The sequence below is a fragment of the Arvicanthis niloticus genome, chromosome 21, assembly GCF_011762505.2.
Source record: "Arvicanthis niloticus isolate mArvNil1 chromosome 21, mArvNil1.pat.X, whole genome shotgun sequence".
In the NCBI taxonomy this organism is placed as follows: domain Eukaryota; kingdom Metazoa; phylum Chordata; class Mammalia; order Rodentia; family Muridae; genus Arvicanthis; species Arvicanthis niloticus.
This window is the reverse complement of record NC_047678.1, coordinates 20,371,794-20,394,588: the sequence shown is the minus strand read 5'-3', so window position 1 is coordinate 20,394,588 and position 22,795 is coordinate 20,371,794.

Below are 22,795 nucleotides of genomic sequence, written 5' to 3'. Positions count from 1 at the left end.
ATTAGGCCTCTGCTGAGTGTCCCTAATTTACTGAAACCAGAAGAAAACGGGAAGGTAGGAGCTGCTGAATAATACCACAACCTTCCTTTCTCCCTTCGTGGTTTAGGCCATACATTCTGCCCATTCCAGTTTTGGGTGAAGAATCCATGTCTTCTCAGATTCTCAGAGATGGAGATAAGAAGACTGGGCTGCGTTTGAAGATTGTGCTGAGGGTGGAGTGGAAAAGCTGCAAAAAGCATTGTGCAAAGCATCGCTAACGGAAACACCATATCTAAGTAAGTGCTTAATAACGAATCTTATATGAAGACAACGGCATGATTGCATGCCCAAGTTTTCTTGGAATTTTCCAGATTTCTCTGTTAGACAAGTTAATCCTCAATTCTATGTTATCAACTCTGTCAGCCAGAAAGAAAATCTTGGTCTCTTCAGATATTTAATGAACAATGAAACAAGATATAAAAGCATAATTTGGATATTTCAAGTTCAAAGGCTTATCTAAAGTATTAGGTTCTTATAGAGAGCTTAAATCAGGTATATACAGAAAATCTCAGCTGTGCCAGGGGCGTTTTCCCTCCATAATGTAGAAATGATGGGCTTGAGAGGAAATAACTTCTGTTATCATTGATAGAAATGTAAAATTATGTTATGATATGTACTGCTGGCCCTCCAGGCTCTTTTCACACCTATATTTACATCTGCCCACTTATCAGATTTTTGACTATATTAAGTGGTACTCAACTAGTTTTCTTCTGAGGAGGCACCAGACAAGATGCCTATCACGTCGGAACAGACCTCCTTCCTAGGGGTCCAAAACTAATACCTAGTTTCATGATGAAGATTGTTTAGAAATATTCCAAATTGAAAATGGGTGTGTAGGCAGACTTCAGCAATGACTTCAGTCATTTATTCACTTCAGGAACCAAGGCTTTGGCATGAAAGATCAGAAATAAAAACTCATGTTCCAAAGTTAGGTAGATCTGGTCTCAGGAACTGAGCATGTCTGAATTAGTGCCAGTGATTAGTTCTAGAAGGTGAGTCCATACCCAGGCATTGTACAAAGAGCTTAAGGCTCAAGATGGAGCTTTAGACTGAGAAAGTAAGTGTAGAGTTATGGTCCTGGGACTTGAGTCCAGGCTGGAATGCAAGCAGAAAGAAGCAAGTCCTACCGGACTGCAAACTCAGAGGGACTGCATAGGACCTGGTGGATGTAGAGCACAGACAGGCCTAAGCAGGTCACTGAAGGATATCTGACAGGATAAGCTGCCAAACATGAGTTTTCAAGAATCAGTTGCTCCTGAAGAAAGGGCCATACAGTGTAGGCCTGTGCTTGCCCTCCAGTGGCTAGATGGTCAGTACAAGCATAACCAGGATTATAACATGAGTCTAGACTTGCTACAGACATTGGCCTCAGAGAGGGCATGGTACATAATCTACTGATCTGAAATCCATGCCAACAAAGACTATTGGGGACCTGTGCCATTTTTGTCCTCATCACTGGACTCTGGCCTTACCCATATAAAACCTTTCTTCTGAGACCCAAGGCTCTGGGTCTCCTGGGATAAAGGCATCTTCCTGATTTAGATTAAAACCTCTCATTTCCAGGCCCCACAGTCCTAGGCTTGCTTTTCTCAATATTAATGACTAATTGTTCCCTAATATCCACCATGGTGAAAGGCACACACACTGAATATTGGGAAGGGTAGCTGGGCCTGGGCCTTTCATATCTATCTTTGTAACTTATCTTTGCCTTTTTTCTTCTCCTTATTTCTTTTTTTTTTCCCTTTATACCTTGATTCCATACTGGATCTCTGATGTGGTTTCCAGGACTACAACCATGATTTTATAACTAGGAGACAACACTGAGTCAATTCACCACACTCTAAGGATGGCAGCATGAATCCCAATCTCGGACTTCACAAGAGAGTGTGTCCCCTTGAAGTCACTGTGGTTGGGCATCCGTACTTTGCAGCTGGACTTAATCCTGATTAATGCACATATTTACCAGCCGGGCCACTTACAGAAAGAATGGAAGGTTCCACGAAGAGAGGGAGAGTCTCTTTCCTTTTGGCAGATCTGCTTCACTGCCTGACTGGGTTGCCAGCTCCAGATTGCAACTGGTTAGAGAAACAAGTGTCCAGAAGTTCTGACAATCAGTCAGAATAAACAGAGTGATATTTGTCCAAAAGCTCCATCCAGAATGATTTGCCTGCCTGGGACTGTCCCTTCTCATTTGCTCAGAGAGGGTTGCTTAGCCAGAAACCCCCAGCCTGAGCTCCTATGGACACTTAATCAGCTTTCATACCATTGCAGCATGCCTCTTGATTTAGAATATGGCACAGGAGTAGTGGAGGAATTCTGACAAGGATCATTCTCAGTGCTCCAAAGTCATAACCAGGTACAACTAGCCTGATAGTATTTAAGGTGTGGGAAAAGGTGACTGAAGAATGCTGGGTCTTAAGGATGAGCCCCCAAGGCCAGATACTTCCCGATCACATCTGGAGCTTTCTCACTTTGGAAAATGGAGTCCTCTGCTTCTAAATCCAGCTTCTGTTCATTCTACAGCAGGAAAAAGTGTACTTCTGAGGGCCTATGCCAAACCTCTGCAAATACTCTACGACCTCTTTGCAGATAGACACATGCCTGAAGAATACTTCTCTTCCCTTACTCCACAATTAGCATAATTAATTATGTACATGCATATGTACTGTAATTTCCTGTGCAGACTCTCAAGTACCAGCAAATGCCTACTGGGATGCTAGTTTCTTCACATTCTTTTTCCTCCTACCTTGATCTCCCCGGTTCCCACATCTGTGAAAGGCCTATGAAAGAGTTCATTCCCACCCCACCCCCAACAGCACCGCATACCTGATAATAAATAATATGATCATTGCCTAACGGGCACTGCTAGGAAGACCCGAGTGATAAATAGAGAGACGCCCTGTCTCTGCACAGGCTCTGGTAAAGGCCCGCAGAAGAGTTAGCTATTAAAGAGCGCACATAGCCACAGGCAAATTCTCTTACCCGCTTCTCCTTGTGGAGACCTTTTCTTAAGAGCTGAGATTGCTCTGATGGTTCAAGGTGCTATTGAGCTCTAACGGGGACAATTACAAGACTCCAGTCACAGCATCTGAGGCTGATGCTTGCCTCTGATAAGGTTACTTGAGAATAATGCGGAGGAGAGAGGCCTGATAATGGGTTGCTGAAAGGATGGGCCGGAGCATCTTTGCCCAGAGCCTGCAGACAGAAGCAGCTGCTGTTGCAGAAAGGCCTCCCCCACCTCACCTCAAATTCCTTTCCATTTTTATTGCATTAATAAAAACTACAACACTCTCTAGACATGTACTTCAGAAATGGTTTTTCTTTTTTTTTAGCTCCAAGCTACTAACAATGTTCAACTGATTTTGTAGTATGAGAGGTCTTAAGAATAATTCTGCCTTTCTCATTCAGATTTTCTTCTTTTCTATTATGTGTTGAGAAAACCAGCGCAGGAACAATTGCTATATTTTGTCCCCCATCTGCCTCCAGTTGTATCATTTGCTACCTACCTAATTCTTTGACTTTAAAAACCTTTTACAAAATAAAATAATAAGAAGAAAGAAATCCAAGGCCATCCTTTTGTGCGATTTCCTTTTTCTCTTTGCATTGCACTGTCTGTCATCTGTTAGGTATGAGGACTCTCTCTCCTCTCTCTCTCTCTCTCTCTCTCTCTCTCTCTCTCTCTCTCTCTCTGCTTCCCATTTTCCCTCCCTCCTCCCCTTTCTTTCTGTGAGGATTTGATGGAAGATGTTTGCCCAGGGTTAGCCAAATTCAGGAGTGATTGATGTATGCACATTGTGTGCAAATACAATTTAAGAGACAACATTAGAATTTAGCTGATTTAGGGTGCTTATCCTAATCCATCCCAGAAACCAGTGATTTTACTGACTTGTGTTCTCAGCGTTTCATGAAGCCTAGGCATCCTCCTTGGTAAAGACAGAACCAGGAGAACAGGGTAGAGGAATAACCCCACTCTGCATCAGCCAGCTCTGGCTATTTAGTCCTGTGCTAGCCCATTGCTCGAAGCTAGTTCTATGGCAAATCAAACTTAACAAATGCCTGCTCAGACCAGAAGGTATACAGAGCTAGATGCTGGTACCTGGGAGTATATTTTTGGTCTACAATCAATGCAAGTATGTTGACGTTAGATTAATGATACAGTGTAATGACCAAGTTCAGGTCATGTGCTATAAGTGCCAGGTGCTGGTAGGACCCATGGTGCCAGGAAAATGTTGATGGTATATTTAGGTTGGACATCCATTGTCAGCAAGAGATTAGAGATGTGAGTTGGTGGTACCTTGCTTAGCATTCACGAGCCCCTGAGTTTATTTCCCAGCGTTGTCACCGAGGAGGTGGTGGTGGTGTGGTGAGAGTTGGTGGATTCTAAAGATAAAAAGAGATCTTTATGATTATGGGCTTCTGGAAAGAAGCCACCTACATTCAGTTATCCTGCAATTGCTGCTTTGTGAATTTATGCACCTGGAGCCTACTGGGTCAGAAGGTCGAAGTGCCTGTGAAGTGTAGAAAAAATAAAGACTGATCTGACTTCTAGGTCCCATTTTGAATCCTCACAGATGCTGGCTTCTATCAGAGGGCCCTGAATTGACATTAGTTCTCAGACCATTCATTCCTGATCTGTTTTTTGTTTGTTTGTTTGTTTGTTTGTTTTTGTTTGTTTGTTTGTTTTGTTTTTTGTTTTTTTTTCGAGACAGGGTTTCTCTGTGTAGCCCTGGCTGTCCTGGAATTCACTCTGTAGACCAGGCTGGCCTCGAACTCAGAAATCCACCTGCCTCTGCCTCCCAAGTGCTGGGATTAAAGGCATGCGCCACCACCGCCCGGCCTGATCTGTTTCTTATTGGAAAGAAAATAATGACAAAACTTCCCCATCCAACTAAGATTCCAATATACTGATGAGGAAGCACAGAAAATCAGAAGGGCCTGTGATGGTTCAGCCTTGGATACCCTTTTTCTCATCCAAAGCCACGCATTCCTCTTCTGATGATATTAACTGGGGCAAAGGTCCTTCTGGCCTGAAGCATCAGAGTGCTTTATGGCTACTCCCAGGAAGCCAGCTGTGCATACTTGCCCAAAGATAGCTTATGGAGTTGTGGGGATGGCCCTTGCAAATATCCTTTGAAGAATTGCAGGACTTTCAAGCTCTCATTTCCAGTGGAGACACTAGATGACAGCCAAGCACTAGACTTCTAGTTATGGGAGAGAGCAACTTGATTTCAGGGGTGGGTCTTACTTAGGTGGTATTACAATGAGGCCTCATTTGCTCCATGGCACTGCTTGAAGTGGAACTATGAGAATAGAGCCTAAGGATAGAAACTAAATATACTAAATATACTGGTCCCTGTACTTGCACATAAGTTGCATACCATGAAACTGATCTCTGCTAGCACTTCTTAAAGAAGGGATGCTGCTGCTGATCACTGGCTCAGTGAAGGCCCAGGGGTTGGGTTTGGGTGTTTTGAGAATTGAGCTCAACATAGTATGCAACTCACTGAGGTCTAAATATAGTGTGAATATAAGACAGAAGCTTTCCAGGTAATGGCAACCTAAGGCACTCTATAGGAGTGTCTATAGGAGTGTCTATAGGGGTGTCTATAGGAGTGTCCTGCTGTCCATTGACTGATGATGTTTCAGTATTTTGATGTTTGTATTGTTCAGGAGCATGGGAAGCAAACACGTTCAAAACGTTTGCTCTATATGCTTCCATACAAAACGCATGTACTATTTTGGTAGTTTGTCTTGTACTGGGATGTATGTAGTGCTGAGGACACTGTCTTCATAGGCTGTTGGTCATCCATTTATCAAAGCAGGTCCAGAGGCATCATTCTGAAGTTGTCAGTTGTTGCAAGGTGCAGTCTTATATATGAGCCCACAGTGCCCTGCTTAAAACATTCTGCTGGAGCACAGCTCTGTATCAGAGACTATCTGGTACTTTAAATGAGAAACGGCTCCCATAGGCTCACATATTTGAATAGTTGGTCCCCAGTTAGTGCTGCTCTTTGCTGGACGTTAGAGAACCTTTAGGCAGTGTGGCTTTGCTGGCAAAAGCGTATCATTGAGGATGGGCTTTGGAGAGTTCCTGATCTCACCCCAACTCCAGTTTTCTCTCTCTGCTTGTTTTCATTCTTGAAGATGTGTTTGGCCAAAGTCCTGCTCTTGCTGTCTGCTCCCATGCGTTTGCCATGATTATGGACTCTCCTTCTGGGACTGTAAGTCAAAATAAATTCATTCTTAAGTCTCTTTGGTCATGGTTTTATCACAGCAAGAGAAAGGAACTAACACAGGCTACATGCTGGAGTGGAGAAGGTGCATGTTCTGGCCCTCACATCACATCTACGCTTCACTTTGGCTTGGGAACTTTGTGTTCTCATCATTCCTCTAGGAATGGGATTATTCTAGGGCGTGGCACAATCTAGATGGAAGACAACTCACGAAGCACTGAGTGTGTCCTCCTCTCAAAGGCTAAGACAAATGTCAGCCGATTTTTCATTCATTCAACCTCCTGCTTAGTTTGACCTAAAGAATGGAGAATTTCTTGTTCTTATCTCTCCTTTATACCCAAGTCCCCATCACATTCATTTACTATAGGTCATCATTTCAATATTTGAAAGAGATCAAAACTCTTCTAATAAAAGCCTCGTGTCTATGTCCTGTCTTAAATTGCTGAAAAGGATTTGGTTTTCACATATGTCAAGGAGATATCCATCTTTAAAATAACAAAATCCATAAAAAGTTTCTTTTTAAAATTTGGATTAAGAATTCATAAGGAATTTCTTACATGTAAATTAAGTAGACATTTGGAATCTTAATGTGAAATGATAAGATTTCTAAATTTAAATAATATTTGTAAGTTTTCCAAGCATTTGTAAGTGCTGGCAAGCTGGAGCAATGGTTCAGCTGAGGTTAAAATATCTTGCTGCTCTCTCCCAGCACCCAGTTTGGTTGCCCACACTGACATAAGGCTGCTTACAATTTCCTGTAAACTCTGGCTGATCTGATGGCCCTTTCTGGCCACCACAGACACATGCGTGCATCTATGTGACCCACACAGAACACTTGTACATTGAAAGAATTTTTTTTTAAAAAAATCTTTACAAATTTCTATGTCTCAAAGAATTTCTCTTTAAAGTGACACGGGTCCTTATTGTTGGGAAATTCCAAGGATGGCACAGTTTCAGAAAACTCCAACTCCCTATGAACTCTGACTCACTTTGTTTTACAAGACCAAATCAGTCAGGTCAGCAGCAAAGGGGATGTTGGGTGAGGCAGCCTGAGCCCTGTGTTATTAAAGAAGAGTAAGAAGCTGCTTCCCCCATGGAGACATTCACACTGTGTTTCTGAAAGACTTTGAAGCCTGGAAGTGAGGACGCTTGCCCAGATCCCCAGCTCCCTTCTAAGGAGCCAGGCCTGTCTTCAAGAAAGAGCATATGGTAAAAAGCCATCTGCAGTTCAAGAGGGCAGTGTTAGGGAAGTCTCTTGAGTCTTTTTTGTTTTAGAAGACAAGCAAGGGGGAGTGGGGGAAAACTCTTTCAATTTTCTAGAGTTCTAAAACTTTTTTTTTAAATTAAAAAATTTTAAGCTGAGGATTTACAAGTCAGCTATTAACTTTTAAGAGTTTCATTATAGTTTTTAAAAATCATAATGACTTGAGGAAGGGGAGAGGGAGTGTCTACTCTATTCCTAATGGAAACTATACATATAGATGAAGTGTCTATATAAAAATGGAAGCCATGATTATATTAATACTGCCTAACTGATATTCAATAACTCACCCTTCTCTATCCCATTGTCCATATTTAAATACTTCAAAAAGAATTCTAATCAAGGGGAAATTAATAGGGAGGAAAGACTGGGGCTGGGAGAAGAAGGTTCTAATCCCACTATCTCTTAATATTTCAAAGTCTCTTTTATTTTCTTAATAAAAGGGCGAGAGAAAGAAAGGGGGAGAGAGAAAGGGGAATTAATCCAGTGCTCTGAACTGTCCTCTCATCTTAATGCTTTAAATAAATTCTAAGAGAATATCACACATGAGAAGGCTATTTATGTCCAACAGCCAGGTTTCACTTCTGCTTCCCGACTTCCCCATCCTCCCTTCTTCCTGCCCTTTAGCATACCTGTTTTCTTTCTATTCTTTACTCCGTCCCCAGTATCTTCAAAACCTAGTAATACAGCTGGACTTACGGTTCATGATCCCCCCTGAAATGACCTGGCTGATTCTCTTCCCTCTGCTCCCTCTCCTATCTTGTTCCCTGGGAGCTCACTCCCTGGTACACTGCATGCATTCCACACCTCACTCCCCGGCCCCCAGGTCTCTGCCTCTGGACCAGATTCTCCATCATCTCCTCCATCTCTATCTGTTCTACTGACTCCTCAAGCCCCATCACCGTGGTGGAGGCACTTTAGTGTGGCTTTTTAACAGGTGGAATAGTAGCATCTTATAATTTACTCATCTATATGAGAGACAGTTAGCTTGCATTGCATCATTCAGTTCTTTTAGCAGTCACCATCTTACCGGCAAGAACTGGTGGAAGAAAAGGAGAGGTCAGTTCTCAAGCCAGCTGAGTTGGAGAACTGGACTGAGGAGCCTGGAATCTGATCCCTCCTTTGTCACTTAACAGCTGCTACAGTTAAGTGACCGTCCATATAACCTAGGTGTCACTAATCACTTCATGCAACACTTTCTCCAAACAAGACAATAAGCCTTGGGAAGAGGACTGTCATATTTCATGCCTAAGATGGGTGAGTTTGAGGTCCTATTTAAAAGTAAAGTGCACTCTCTCTTTTTTTCTTTCTATTAGTTGATGGTTTTCACTGTATCATGCAATCAACTTACATGTAAACCCAATACAGGCTTCTGAACATACACACACTTCTTTCTTCAAAATTGAAATGCATCTGTGCTGATACGTTAGAAGCACTGATGCATCTATTGCATGCTACTGATGGAATTAAGTAATGGATTAATTCATTTCTTTTTCCCCTTCATTTTATTTTTTCTCGTGAGTGAATGTTTTGTATGTATACATGTCTGTGCATCATGTCTATGCTTGCTGCCCAGAAATGCCAGAAGTCATCATATCCTCTGGAACTGAAGTTACAGATGGTTGTCAGTTGCCATGTGTGCTCTGGGAATTGAACCTGGGTCCTCTGGAAGAGCAGCCAGTGCTTTTAGCCTCTAAGCCCTTGCTCCAGTCCCCTCATTTGTTTATTTAACAAATACTTAACGGAGTTACCTTGATGTGCCAGTTACTCTTGTAGGCTCTGGGGAAATACATATGTACATATTTGTGTGTATGTGTGTATGCATATGCATATAATATATGTATGTGTGCACATGTGTGTGTTTATGTTCTGATGCTCTCTTCTAGCATTTCCATAGGAAGATCTGAGCAATAGCCACTGAACACAGACCTGAAAGAGGTGAAGGCTGTGGATATCCAGGTGAAGAGTTGTCCAAGTAGAAGATAGATAGAGCAAATACAAAATCAGGAACATACCAGAAAGGTTCAAGAACCAGTGTGTCATTCATTGGACTCTAATTGTTGAGATGGAATTACATCTTTTACTAACCTGTAATTGAAGAAGAGAAAGCCTATCTTTTGCATACACACACACACACACACACACACACATACATATATATACATATGTATATATACATATGTATATGTGTATATATATGCAAAAGATATGTGTATACATATATATATATATATATACATATATATAATCAGTACAAACTGAATATAGATTCATGTGAGCAGGTAAATCCCCAAGGTCCATACACAGATTTTAAGCAGAAAGATAGGGTAAAGTAAATGCTGCTGCTATATTTAAAATATACTGGACCAATAAGAATTTTAGCCTCGGTTGCCTGGAGAACAAAGGCTAAGGCAAGGATTAGGAGCTGTCTGTATGAGAAGGATAGAAGAGCTCAAAGGGAAGGGAACAGGGAAGGGGGGAAGGTAAAGATGGTGCTGACTTCTCTGGCCACCACCTCACTGAAACCAGTAAAACACAGCAAGTAATCTTTATTGGGTGTCTGTATGAGTGAGTACTGATCTCGGCCTGATCCCAGAGAAAAGGAAACCAGGGAGAAAGGGGGGAAAAAAACACATATCTACCAGGCTGCCTGCCTCCACCATCTGATAGTCAACCTTCTATACCCCTCCCTCCTATACCCATCCTTATACTTCTGATTTCTTTGTTGTTAAATCTGGTTGTCTGGTTCAGCCTCAAGGTCTGTGTCATGGCATTTCGTTGCATTCTATGTCAAACACACATTCTCTCTCTCTCTCTCTCTCTCTCTCTCTCTCTCTCTCTCTCTCTCTCTCTCACCTAGTTTGCCTGGGTGTGTAACAACTGCAAAAACATTTGGATCTCTTTACAAGTTTTTACCACTGATGGTCCCCAGGTAATGGGGAGGATGGATTCCTAGTGAGGCTGGTAAGATGCAGCAATTGAGGCAAGAGCAGATGCTGAGGGCAAGAGGCACCTGGATGTGCATGGTCTAACTGGTTCACAGGAATACTCAATAGGACCAAATATTCATACAACTCTAGCAACAGATGAACCATAAACTTTATTTCCTTTAAGTTCAGGATAAATAAAGACCAGCGATGTGTATGTGGAAAAGAAGGCAGGACTGGAAAAAAAAGACTACTAAACAATGACTAGGCAGTGTCCTATGGCATGATGGGTGTCTAGTACTTTCTGAGAACACACACCAACTCTAACCCTTACTCTAACCAGATCTGTTCCTGCACAAGTGTCCACAAAAGTTAAAATGACTTTGAAAGTGTGGAAACCAAGCTTGAGTGATAAACAGCAAACCAAGGTAATTGACTTAATATGGCAGAATTTCTATTTCTTAAAATGGGCAAATGAGAGAAGTTGATGGATTTAATCTTAGCTGGAATTCACTGTGTGGATATCATAGGATCTAAAATACTAAGGACCTATTCTGCTACACACAATTTTCAATTTTCAAATCATTTCGTTATTGGAGAGAACTAGTCATAAGAGGAACTCAGAAAATTTAATTTACCAAAAGGTAATATTATTTATAAAGTGGAGCCAGTTTAAAAGGAACAGAAACATAAACCCTTGAGCAGTCCATCACTAAGGCAGAATTGTATTCGATATAATTTTGGTGTAAACTGTGAGACACTTCTTTAGTAAGATCTGATGGAAACCGATAGAATCCCTTCCCTCCAGCTCTCCCTGCTTCTGAAGCTGTTGTTGCACTCTGGCTTCCCCTCCTTGGTCTTACTTTGCTTGGCTTTCTCTTTGAAAAACAAAGTGAAACAAACAAACAAAAAGAACAGTTTACAAAAATTCAGTATAGTGGTTAATTATCCACTTGACCAGATTTAGCCCCACCTTTGGGCGTGTCCATCGGGACACTTCCCAAGAGGATTATTTAAGGAAAAGCATCACTTACGTGTGACATCGCTTATGGGCCACGGACCTGAATGGAATAAAAGGAGGAAATAAAAGTGAGCCCTCCTCTCTGCTTTTCCTCAACCATGAGAGCAGCTGTTCCACCATGAGTCAAAACTACTTCTCTTTTAAGTTGTTTCTGGCTGGTGCTTTGTGACAGTCACACAAAAGCATGAACTAAGGGCTATTTCTACTATAAAACACTAATCTCATTGTGAGGCCCTATTCTACCCACATGACATCATCTAAGCCTAATGACTCCACTAAGGTTCTACCTCCTGGCACGGGTCACCACGAATTAGGGTTTCAGCAGAAGAGCTTGAGGAAAACACGAACTTGCAGGCTACAACAAATCCTTAAAAGGCTGTAACTATCATCTAAGGAAGCTTGACTACAGCAAAGCAGGCGTCACAGAGAACACCTGCCTTCATGTTCACCGAGGTCAGCAACAATTTGTGGGAATACCCACCTGCACATTCTGCAGCTTCTTGGCTCAGGACCTGTCTTCCTGAATGGACTTTGGAATGTTACACACTTGAAAAAAGTCTTACCTTTGCAATTTCTGTGAGGAACTAGAAGACTTTTAGTTTTAGTGTGCTTGAAGCAAACATGGAAAACCAGCTTACCAAGAAGGTATCTGCTGGGGCTGGAGACATGGTTCAGTGGTTAAAGGCTCTGGTTGTTTTTGCAGAGGATGTGGATTCAATTCCCAGAACCCACAAGAAAGCTCACAACCACCTGTAACTCCAGTTCCATGAGATCCAATACCCTTTTTTTTTCTGGCCTCTGAGGGCACTTCATGCACATGGTACACAAAAGTATATGCAGACATGCATGCATGTATATATATATATACCTGTGCAAGGCATAGTCCTGCATATCTGTAATCTTAGCACTTGGGAGACTGAGGCAGAAAGATTAAGAATTCAAGGATAGCCTGGGCTTTGGGCTTTAAAGTCTATGTATAAACAAAACAAATTATAAAACAAAAAACAGAAGAACAAAAAGAAAAGCACTGGACTTCCCTAATGACCAAGTCTGGTGGGGTGGGAAGACAGATTCTGGAGCTATATTTCTCTCTCTCTCTCTCTCTCTCTCTCTCTCTCTCTCTCTCTCTCTCTCTCTCTCTCTCTGTGTGTGTGTGTGTGTGTATTGTGCTCATGTATTGGGGCATACATGCTAGTAGACAATTTTAGGTATTATTAGGTATTATTTCTCACCTCCACCCACCTTATTTTTGTGAGGCAAGGCCTCTCATTGGCTTGGAACTCTCTCCCAACAAGCTATGCAGGTTGGTCAGTCAGCCTCAGAGATCTGTCTGTTTTTACTTCCTCAGCGTTGGGGTTACAATCACACACCACCAATTCCAGCTTTTTTGTGAGGGTTTGGAAGATTGTACTCAGATCTCCATGCTTGTAAGGCAAGCCATTTACTGACCAAATGTTTCAGGACTTCAGGCAAACTGTCCAAGAGGCTGTTCCCTTTCTCCTTTTTAGCGCTGACTCAAATTCATGTCTATGCTAATGTCTGAAACACAGAATAGGCTTGGGTCACCTTCAGGTGCTGGCACACACCACATTCCTTGTTCCCTATTTGTAACTAGATCAATGGATGTCTCAAGGATTGGCTACATGTTATTTTTCAATTAATATAAACATTTAAAAATGAAGACAGATTCCAGCAGAAATTTTTGTTTCTATTATTCTGTAAATAATAAAAATACTTATTGATGAATATGCAAAAACCTTAGGCAAGCACTAAGTTTAGCTGCTAAAATTTCTGGGTCTCTCCATCCCACCAGGACTGCTGAGATGGCAAATGCTTCTTCAGCAATAGTCAGCCAGGTCAGGTTTGAATATGTGGCTTCTGTACACTCCTATTTAACTAATTTTATTTCACCCAAAATACCACAGACCACTGGAATTGAGATGCCAAATACAAAAAGAACAAAAGCCCTAGTTTGGATTTCTTTTGCCAGTAGGTATAATTATGCCAGACTTGGAGTGAGTTAGGTGATGCTTCATACAAACTCCTTGCAGCAGATAAACCAAAGTTTATGCATGTCAGTCACTCATCCATTCAAGTAGTGGGCATTTACTGAATACCAGCTGTGTACCTGCTAGTGCGAAACACTGGGAACATAAAAATGAATGCTCTCTCTATGCTATTCTGTGCATCTCTTCTCTGGCCCACCCAAAGGCTCATGCTGAAGCTCAAGTCCTAGTAGCTAAAGAGTACCCAGATTAAAAAAAAAAACAACATTTGAAAACCCAGTTCCAGCCCTGAGAGATCCTGACATAGGCAGAATCTTAGGGTGTGGGTAGGGTGGCTGGGAAAGCTGAAAGTTCCTCCAGGCGGGAAGTCAGGCATGGTGGCTGTGGCTACAGCTCAATAAAGGCCTTCTCCACGGTTCCTCATGGCGCGAGAAAGTCCATGTGTTTTTACAAGTTTTAATGTCATGGCGGATGGTGGTTGGATCTGGATGTGCACTCCCCAAACCCCATGAAACCCAGGGCAGACCTGAGTTAAATAAGGAGGGAGGGGGAGGGGCTTGGAAAGAATGCTTAATTGGCTCCACCCTCTGGCCTTCAGGCAACTCATTAGTATGCAAATCTTTCTATGGCCTGAGGCTTGTTCCTCATGACTGATGGCCATAGACCTTTCTGTGGGAGGGGCTGTGGAGGGCTGAAGCTAAATAAAAAGCATCAGGGACAGGGAGCAGAGCTGAACTCCTGCAGTCCAATAAGGGTCCGGGGTTCCAGGCTCATGCTCGACCAAGCACCCAGCTGCTTCTCACAACCCACCACCCTACATTGGAACAGATTGCAAATAAGCTTAACGGGTTCAGAGATAATCTCAAATGTAGGGTTCATCAAATAGAATGATATCCTGGCCAAGAGGTAAATGTGGTTTTCTGAGACATGCTCAATTGTAAAAAAAAAAAAAAAAAAAGTGTGCATTGTCTATATCGCATGCATCTGTGGCAACAGGGGCCTGTGTCTTGCCTTAGCCTATTGGTACAGGAGAGGGCCCTTAAAATGGCACTATATCTCCACCCCTGCTCAGAAAGCTCCACAATCTTCCTATTTCTTATTATTCATGAAATGAGTATACTACCTTTACATTGTTTCTCCCTTTCTTTCTTCTTTTTTCAAGTCTTTTATTTGTTTTATACATTCTAGGCACAAGGGGAAAAGCTGAGGATAATGGAGGGAGGGAAGGAAAGCATGGAGAGACTGAAGGGAAATCCTAGCTCCTTCCCCATAACACTACTAGGTAATGGAGACCGCAGATGGGAGCAATGATCTTTGAGGAGCAATGTACAGGCAAGAATGGGTCCGAGACATGTCTATATACAGGGAGGTGGTTGGAGTAGTTTCAGAAAGCATAAGCTGCTATCATGTATGTTGGCATTTTCTCTGGAGTGTTTCTTCTTGCTCACAAGTAGCAAAACACTCTGAAGAATGCAGGGAATTTGTCTCCACAGTGAAGAGACCCACAACCTGCAACTTCAGTGGCTCGCTCTGCCATCTAGAGCCTTAGTTGTCTCAATTAGAACAAAAAGTTCCTAGGATACCTCTGACATTCCTATGTCTCAGGATACAAGGCTTAATCAAAAATCGTTTGCCAAGGAACCTTGCAAGCTTCCAAAGGAGGGCAGCACTCATAATTCCCTATCCAGCTATGTAACTTGTCTTGGTTACTTTTCTGTTGTGACAAAACACTGTGGCCAAGTCAACTTATAAAAAAGCATTTAATTTGGTGTTCACAGTTCCAGAGGCCTATGATCATCATGGTGGGGAGCATGGCAGCAGGCCGACAGGCATGGCGTTGGAGCAGTAGATAAGAGCTTACACCTGCTTTGCAACCACTAGAGAGAAAGGGGAGGGGGTGGGGGGGAAGGTATCAAAGCCCACACTCAGTGACATTTCTTCCAACAAGGCCACACCTCCTCATCCTTCCCAAACATTTTCACCGAGGATCAACTATTCAAATATATGAGTCTAATGGGACCATTTCCATTCAAGCCACCACAATGCCTCTGCTCCACAAAAATGACCAACATGATACAATAACCATAAGTCAACAGTGGAACGTGTGTCTGGGCTCTGTAACTGGACTTAAGATCTGTTCGACAAGAGAGATGTCACATCCAGTGCTAGAAAACTAACCAACACCCAGGGCTAGTGAAGTTGTGGATCTTGAAGGAGTGCCTACAACCACCACTTTACCAAACCAGCACAATCCCTGTACGTTCTAAGTATTTGTCCTTATACTCACAGGTGGGAGTAGTTCTCACTACTCCTCATCAAGGAGACCGCTCTTTGTAAACGATGGAGATCAGTACAGAAAACCACAACCAATGAAAAGGCAGAACTGCGACTCTCCATCCCCATGGGTACATTTGTAGCACAACTCCTGCACCTAAGGCTCGGGAAACATTGTGGAAGAGGAAAGTTTGTAAGAGCCAAAGGATCAGAGAGTTTGCAGAGACCGTGTGTCCAAGTAATTTCAGAAGCTATGCCTTTAAAGTCTCACCAACATAACTGTATAGATATGAGCCGAACAAGAACAACAACAATAACCATGCTAAAAAGGATGAGACAGGGAGAACCCAGAAGGCATTAGCCCTACCCAGAGAACTACAGGCAGCTAAGGGATGCTGAGAGAAGAAAGTGCACACAGACCGGTTATCCAATACCTAATAGTCATCCCTGAAAACATCCATACAAGGGACAGTATAATGACTGAGCAGATGATATTTATGTACTTAGTGGTATATATGTATGTGCACATACACAAATGTATTTAACAACAATTAATGAGAAAAGAGGCAATGAGTTTAAAAGAAAGCAAGGAGAAGTATATGGCATTTGAGGGTACAGGGAGAACAGGGAAGGTGGAAATGATATAATTATAATCTCAAAAGATGAAAGACATGATAGGAAATAGCGTTCTGCAGTATCATAGGGAGATCTGCTGAGGCAGCATTCTTAAGGGGTGAACTTTCTACTGAAGTCTCCTGCACACTACTGGGTGTGTCATTCTAGGACTTAGAACTAATGACAGCCTGACCAGTCACTTGATATTCCCCTTCACATATAAATAATCCCATTATGCATCCGGAAATCAAATCATTTTTTCAGTCATTATGTTGCTATAAATAAGAGACAGCCACATGAATGAACATTACGAAAAGATGAGGTGATTGAATTTCTGAAGGAGACACTTTAAAAAAATAAACAAAAAAAAATTTCTGTGATTACCCAAACAAGGCCTAGACAATGACAATACCTGTGGACATGCCAATATGAATTAGAGGAAGTTTCCTAAGACCTTATCCCTAAGTGAATCGTTACTGGAAATTAATGGCTGCTGAAGAGGGAGAACCAGCCATCCCTAGGGACGAGCCGCCTAGCTACTTAACCATCCCTAAGTGGCCAGCCCCTAAAAATATATAGGCAACAATAAACGAACAAGCAAATCGTATTTATATGTTTTATAAATGTGCACATATAATGAGAGTGAAGAAAGAAAATAAAATGGGAGATAAAATTTATAAAAATCTTCTGTGGGTATTTACTCTAATATATCTCCCTCCCAAGTAATAGCAACGTATAGTCATGGCTTCAGAGGGAGACTCACATCTACTGAAGCCATTTTGGTTATGGCACATGTGTGCTTTGCCCAATTCAAATCAACATTTTCAAGATTGCGCTTTTGCATTTGAATTGTGTCACTGACTAGAAAAGGCTGGGGCAGTGTTCTTTTCTGCATCATTCCATTGCCATCAACACCCCCATTTCAAAGATGAAAAAACTAAGAGCCAGAAAGAATAAAATGCCTGTGCAACCCAAACCGATAAGTGAAATAGGTTTGTGATAAAAAGCAGCTTTCTGAGTAGCTGCTTGCAAAGCCAGGGTTCAGGCAAGAGATGTGGGTCTTTATCACCTTGTAGACAGAATGCTATAGTTCCCTTTTCTTGAGAATTTCTTTGAAAATCATCTCAATGCAACAATTCTAGCAAAATGTAAGAGTACAACTTTTCTTTGACACAATCTCTGGGGAACTGATCACATTTTTCTCTCAGATAGCTCTGAGCCTACTGGGCAAACAGAAGCTGAAATCTTGTTATTTCATTCTGAAACAAGGTGGTAACAAGTTTGAACTTGAGAAAGAAAGAAAGGAAGAAAGAAAGAAAGAAAGAAAGAAAGAAAGAAAGAAAGAGAGAGAGAGAAAGAAAGAGAGAGAAGGAAGGAGGGAAGGAAGGAAGGAAGGAGGGAAGGAAGGAAAGAAGGAAGGAAGGAGGAAAGGAAGAAAGGAAGGAAGGAAGGAAGGAAGGAAGGAAGGAAGGAAGGAAGGAAGGAAGAAAGGAAGAAAGGAAGGACAGGAGCAATATACTCTGTCTTCTGATTTCTTCTGAACAACAGTTTGTCCAAAAACTAAAATACAGCCAAAGAACTTGCTGTTTAAAATATTTCCTGACTGTAGACTCAGACTCAGGACTTTATTGTACAGTTAGGCTTTTCTTGTTTTGTTTATCTGTTGAAGACATGACACTAGGCCTTGGCTAGAGTCAGCTCTGTTTAAATGTCAGTTTCTCCCAATTTGGGTGTCTGTGGAAATGGCTCAGTCTGTAAATTGCTCACTACAAAGGCATAAGAACTTGATTTCAGATCTTTACCCACATAAAAAGCTAGGCATAGTGACCGAGGTAGAGACCAAGGATCATAGGGACTTGCTAGATAGCCAGTCTAAATGAATCTGTGAGCTCCAGGTTTACTGACAGACTCCACCGCAAAAAAAAAAAAAAAAAAAAAAAAAAAGGAGAGAGTGATAGATGAAGGCATATGAAGGCATATGATGTCAACGCTGGCCTCCAAGTACATACATCTGTGCACGGAAATGTAAATACATGTGCATACATACAGTACACACATGCACAAAATAATTTTAAAAATTCTCTTTATTTTGACTATTGTTCCAATGTAGTTTCTGACAGTTAAACTTAGTTGTCAACCTGACACATTTAAGAAAAAAGATTGAGAAATTGAGAAATTGCCTATGTCAGATTGGCCCATGGACATATCTGTTGTGCATTTTCCTGGTTGCTAATTGGTGTAGGTGGGCCTATCCTACTGTGGGCAATGTCATTTTTAAGTAGGTGGTCCTGGGCTATGTAAGAGAGGAAGCTAATTGGAAGTAATCATTGGTGGCTGCTTACCTGAAAGTATAAAAAGAAATAAACTTTTATTTCCCCAAGTTGCTTTCTGTTGTAGTGTTATAACAACCAAAAGTAAATCAGGATAGAAATTGGTACAAGGAGTGGGGCTGTTGCTGTGAGAAACCTTATTGCAGGGACGTGAAAGACTTTGGAACTTTAGATGAGAAAAGCAGCTGAATGATGAAAGCAGGACTTGATAGACCATTCTATAAGGGATCTGGAAGTCAGGAGTGCCGAGAGTAATTTAGAAAGGAGAGGCCTGACTCAAAATATCTCAGAGGGAAACAATATTAGCAATTGGGCTAGAAGCCATCTGTGTGTTATTTTGTAAAAGAATCTGAATGCTTTTGCTCATGCCCTGAGAATTCACAGGAGACTAAACTAAAAAGCAGTGAACTAATGGAAGAAATGTCAAGATAGTATAACATGGAGCCAGTGAAAAGGTTACAATCAGTAACTTACACGGGACTACGGTAAAAAAAAAGCAAGTGGAGAGGGTAGGGATAGAGGGAGCATATCTCAACCTTCTAAAGCTATGTGTGACAAATCAATAGTCAATCTCATGTTAAACAGAAAAAAACTGAGACATGCCTGTCTATTCTCCTTGCTTTTACTAAATGCTGTGCTTGACATCTTAGCAAAAGCAATGAGACAGAGGAGGAAATAAAAGGAACACAAATATGAAAAGAAGTCTAAGTATACTTTCTTATAGCTGACATCATTCTATAAATAAGAGACCCTAAATATCCTGCAAGTAAAATTCTAGAGGTGATGAACTCTTTCATCAATGTAGCACGTTACACAATTAACATACACAAGTCAGTAGTTTTCCAACAGACTGATAACAAACATGCTGAGAAATTAGGGAAACAAATTCTACTTGCAATAGTCAAAAGTAAAATACTTTGGAGTAAACCTGATCAAAGAAGGGAAAGACCTCCATAGTGAAGGCTTTAAAACTCAGGAGAAATAAACCGGGGAAGACATAAGAAGATATAAAGAACTTTCATGCTCACCGATAGGCAAGCATTAATACTGTAAAAGTAAGCACACTATATGACTGACCCCCCCCCCAAAAAAAAAAAAAAACAGTCTACAGTTTCAACAAAATCCCCTTCAAAATACTGGTTCAGTTCTCCACAGAGACAGAAAAGAATCTTAAAACTCATATGAAAACACAAAAAGTTGATTTTGAATAACCAAATCAACCTGGGGCAAAAAGAATGTGCCTAGAGAAAGATTTGGTGGTCCATATCTGGTGTCAACCTCAGAGATACAGTAGTAAAAACAATATCACACTGGCACAAAACAGATATGCAGATAAATGGAATAGCACAAATGACACATATATAAAGCCATTTATCTGTAGGCACCTGCTTTTTAACAAAGACGCCAAAACTACTTAGTGTAGAAAAGACAGAATCCTCAAAAATGGTGCAAGAGAAACTGGATATCTATATGTAGAAAAATTTAAAAAGATCCTTACCTAAAACTGTGTAGAAGTCACCTACAAATAGTTAAAGACATTATTACCACAGAGTCCTGAGACTCTGAGACTGACAGAGAAATAAGAAATGCCTTCCAATACACAGACACGCCAAACACTTCCTGACCAGGGCTCAGTCACTCTAGAATCAAGGCCAACAGTCCACAAAGAGGATTTCACCAAACTCAAAAGCAAAGAAAATTGTTGTAGGTGAAGAGGCAGCTTACAGGATTGGGTAAAAGTCTTTGCTAGTTATGCATCTAACAGAAGATTAATTACTAGGATGTACAAAGAACAAATAAAACAACCCCACCACCACCGCCAACATCAACAATGTCAAAGAAACAAATGATCTGATCAAAACCTGGCTACAGATGTCGACAGAGAGTGCTTGAAAAAAGAAATACAAATAGCCAATAATTATTTATAAAACTGTTTAATGACTTTAAACACTAAAAAAATAAAAATTAAAACTGCTTTGAGATTCCATCACACCCCAGCCAGAATGACTATTACCAAGGAAACAAATTATAACAAATGTTGGCATAGCTGTGGGAAAGGGAAACACCTAGACATCATCAGATGAGGGTGTAAAATGGTTCAGCCACTATAGAAATTTGTGTGTTTCTCAGAATCCTGAAAACAGATCTTAACATATGGTAACATGAGAAAAATGGAATTTATAAATAAAGGAAAAATAAAAATTTGAGACTAAAAGACCTGGAAGTTACAAAAGAGCAATGAGGCAGAGGGGAGAAGTGGCCTCAAGGGAGAAAGATAGCAGCAAACATGTGGCATGGAGGAGGTATGTGCAGACAGCAGAGCCATTTGACAATGTGCTTGTCATTTCTAATAAAAGGGGTTAATTTCCTGTTCTTAAAGGAGAAATTCATTTCTAAAACTTGTCTAAAACTTGTCATCTGTGTCATTATTTTTGAAATAGAGGAAGAATCTGCCTGAATTTTATATTCTAAGCACTTTGCTTGTATCTCTGTAGTCCATGCTAATTGTATTTCGTGTGAGTGTGTGTGTGTGTGAGTGTGTGTGTTAGTGTGTGAGTGTGTGTGTTCATGAGCACACACACATTCCATATATGGAGGTTACAGGAAACTCATAGGAGTTGGGTCTTTAGTTTGGCCGTGTAGGTCCCAGGGATTATACTCTGTTCATCAGGCTTGACAGCAAGCCCTTTACCTACTGCACCATATAGTTGGCCCATAACTGTTTTGTTTTGTCCGGCTACATCTAAGACGCATTTTTAGTTATTCTGTAGTTTCACAGTGATGTGTATAAATACAACCTTATTTGTAGTTACTCTAGATATTATAATATACCATAATTCTGTAGTCCAAAGGCAGGAACGTTCTCACATTATTTTACATTTTAAGCCTGCGACTGGAAGACCTGACTTCTTTGTGGACTTGTCTCATGGAAATTCACACATGAGGTGCCTTGTTTCTTCGTTACTTTGAAATTATGATCTTGCATTCATTCTGTTTCTATGTGCAATTATGTGCACCTCACGCTTAAGGTGCACTCTCCATAGAGTCTCAGAGTATGGCCAGATAGAATACACTTTCAGATGCTTGACTTTGGGTCTTGATCTCACATGTATAGTGGTATTAGTCTTGTCCCTATAGCCATTAGAGAGAAATCTGTAGTACAGTTTCCCAAGGAAGATCTCCCTTTGTCTTCACACACAGCTAAGAAAAGTTTCCTTTCTGTTTCTCTTTATAGACCAAGTTCATCCATTTTATTTCTTTATTTTTTCTTCTTCTTGAGTGCTGTTCTTGGGGGCATGCATTTGGATAGATCTTTGGTGTGATTTGAATTGACCTCAATTCAGCTTTGTCAACCGTTGACAACGGAAACTCTAATCTGTCTGGAATGGACAGGTCTCCCATGGCAGACGAGGGTTCACAGCCCTTTCAGAGGCATTGTTTTCTTATTATTTCAGCCCTAAGTACTTTCCTGCCGTGGTTTCCAGCTTGCCTGTGCATTAGACACAGAGATGCAGATTCTGTCCACTTTCAGGATTCTTATTGTCCGTTTTTTTGTTTGTTTGTTTGTTTTTGTTTTTTGTTTTGTTTTGCTTTGCTTTGCTATGTTTAACTACTGACAAAATGGATGTCTCCTTCTGAATGCTTTGGAAAAATCAGGGTTTGTTTTGGTGTTTGTTTTTCCACCCATGACCACACCCTTCTTGCTATTGCCTATCATTAAAATCTGTTAACTCATTCATCAAAATAAATCCAGGCAGAACATAGGAAAGTCTTCATTTGGAAATGTAAATGCTTGCGAAGCACCTCATGCTTTGGTGAGGTGGGGGGGGTGGGGGTAGGTGCATTTTGTGCTTAAAATCTTTTGTCCTTCACATCTGTTTCTAGACACGTACTAGTAAGCAGAAAGATCACATCTTTGACACAGCATAGCCTGGATGTTTTAGACATAATTCCAGCATTTTTACACACAGTGTGAATCTACTTAGTCGAGGGTTGCTGAGCACCTACTAGCTGCTTCAGACAGTGCTATCCTAAGTAACCGTGCCAGAACCCCTGCAGAAAATGGCACATACCCAGTCCCTGAGGCAG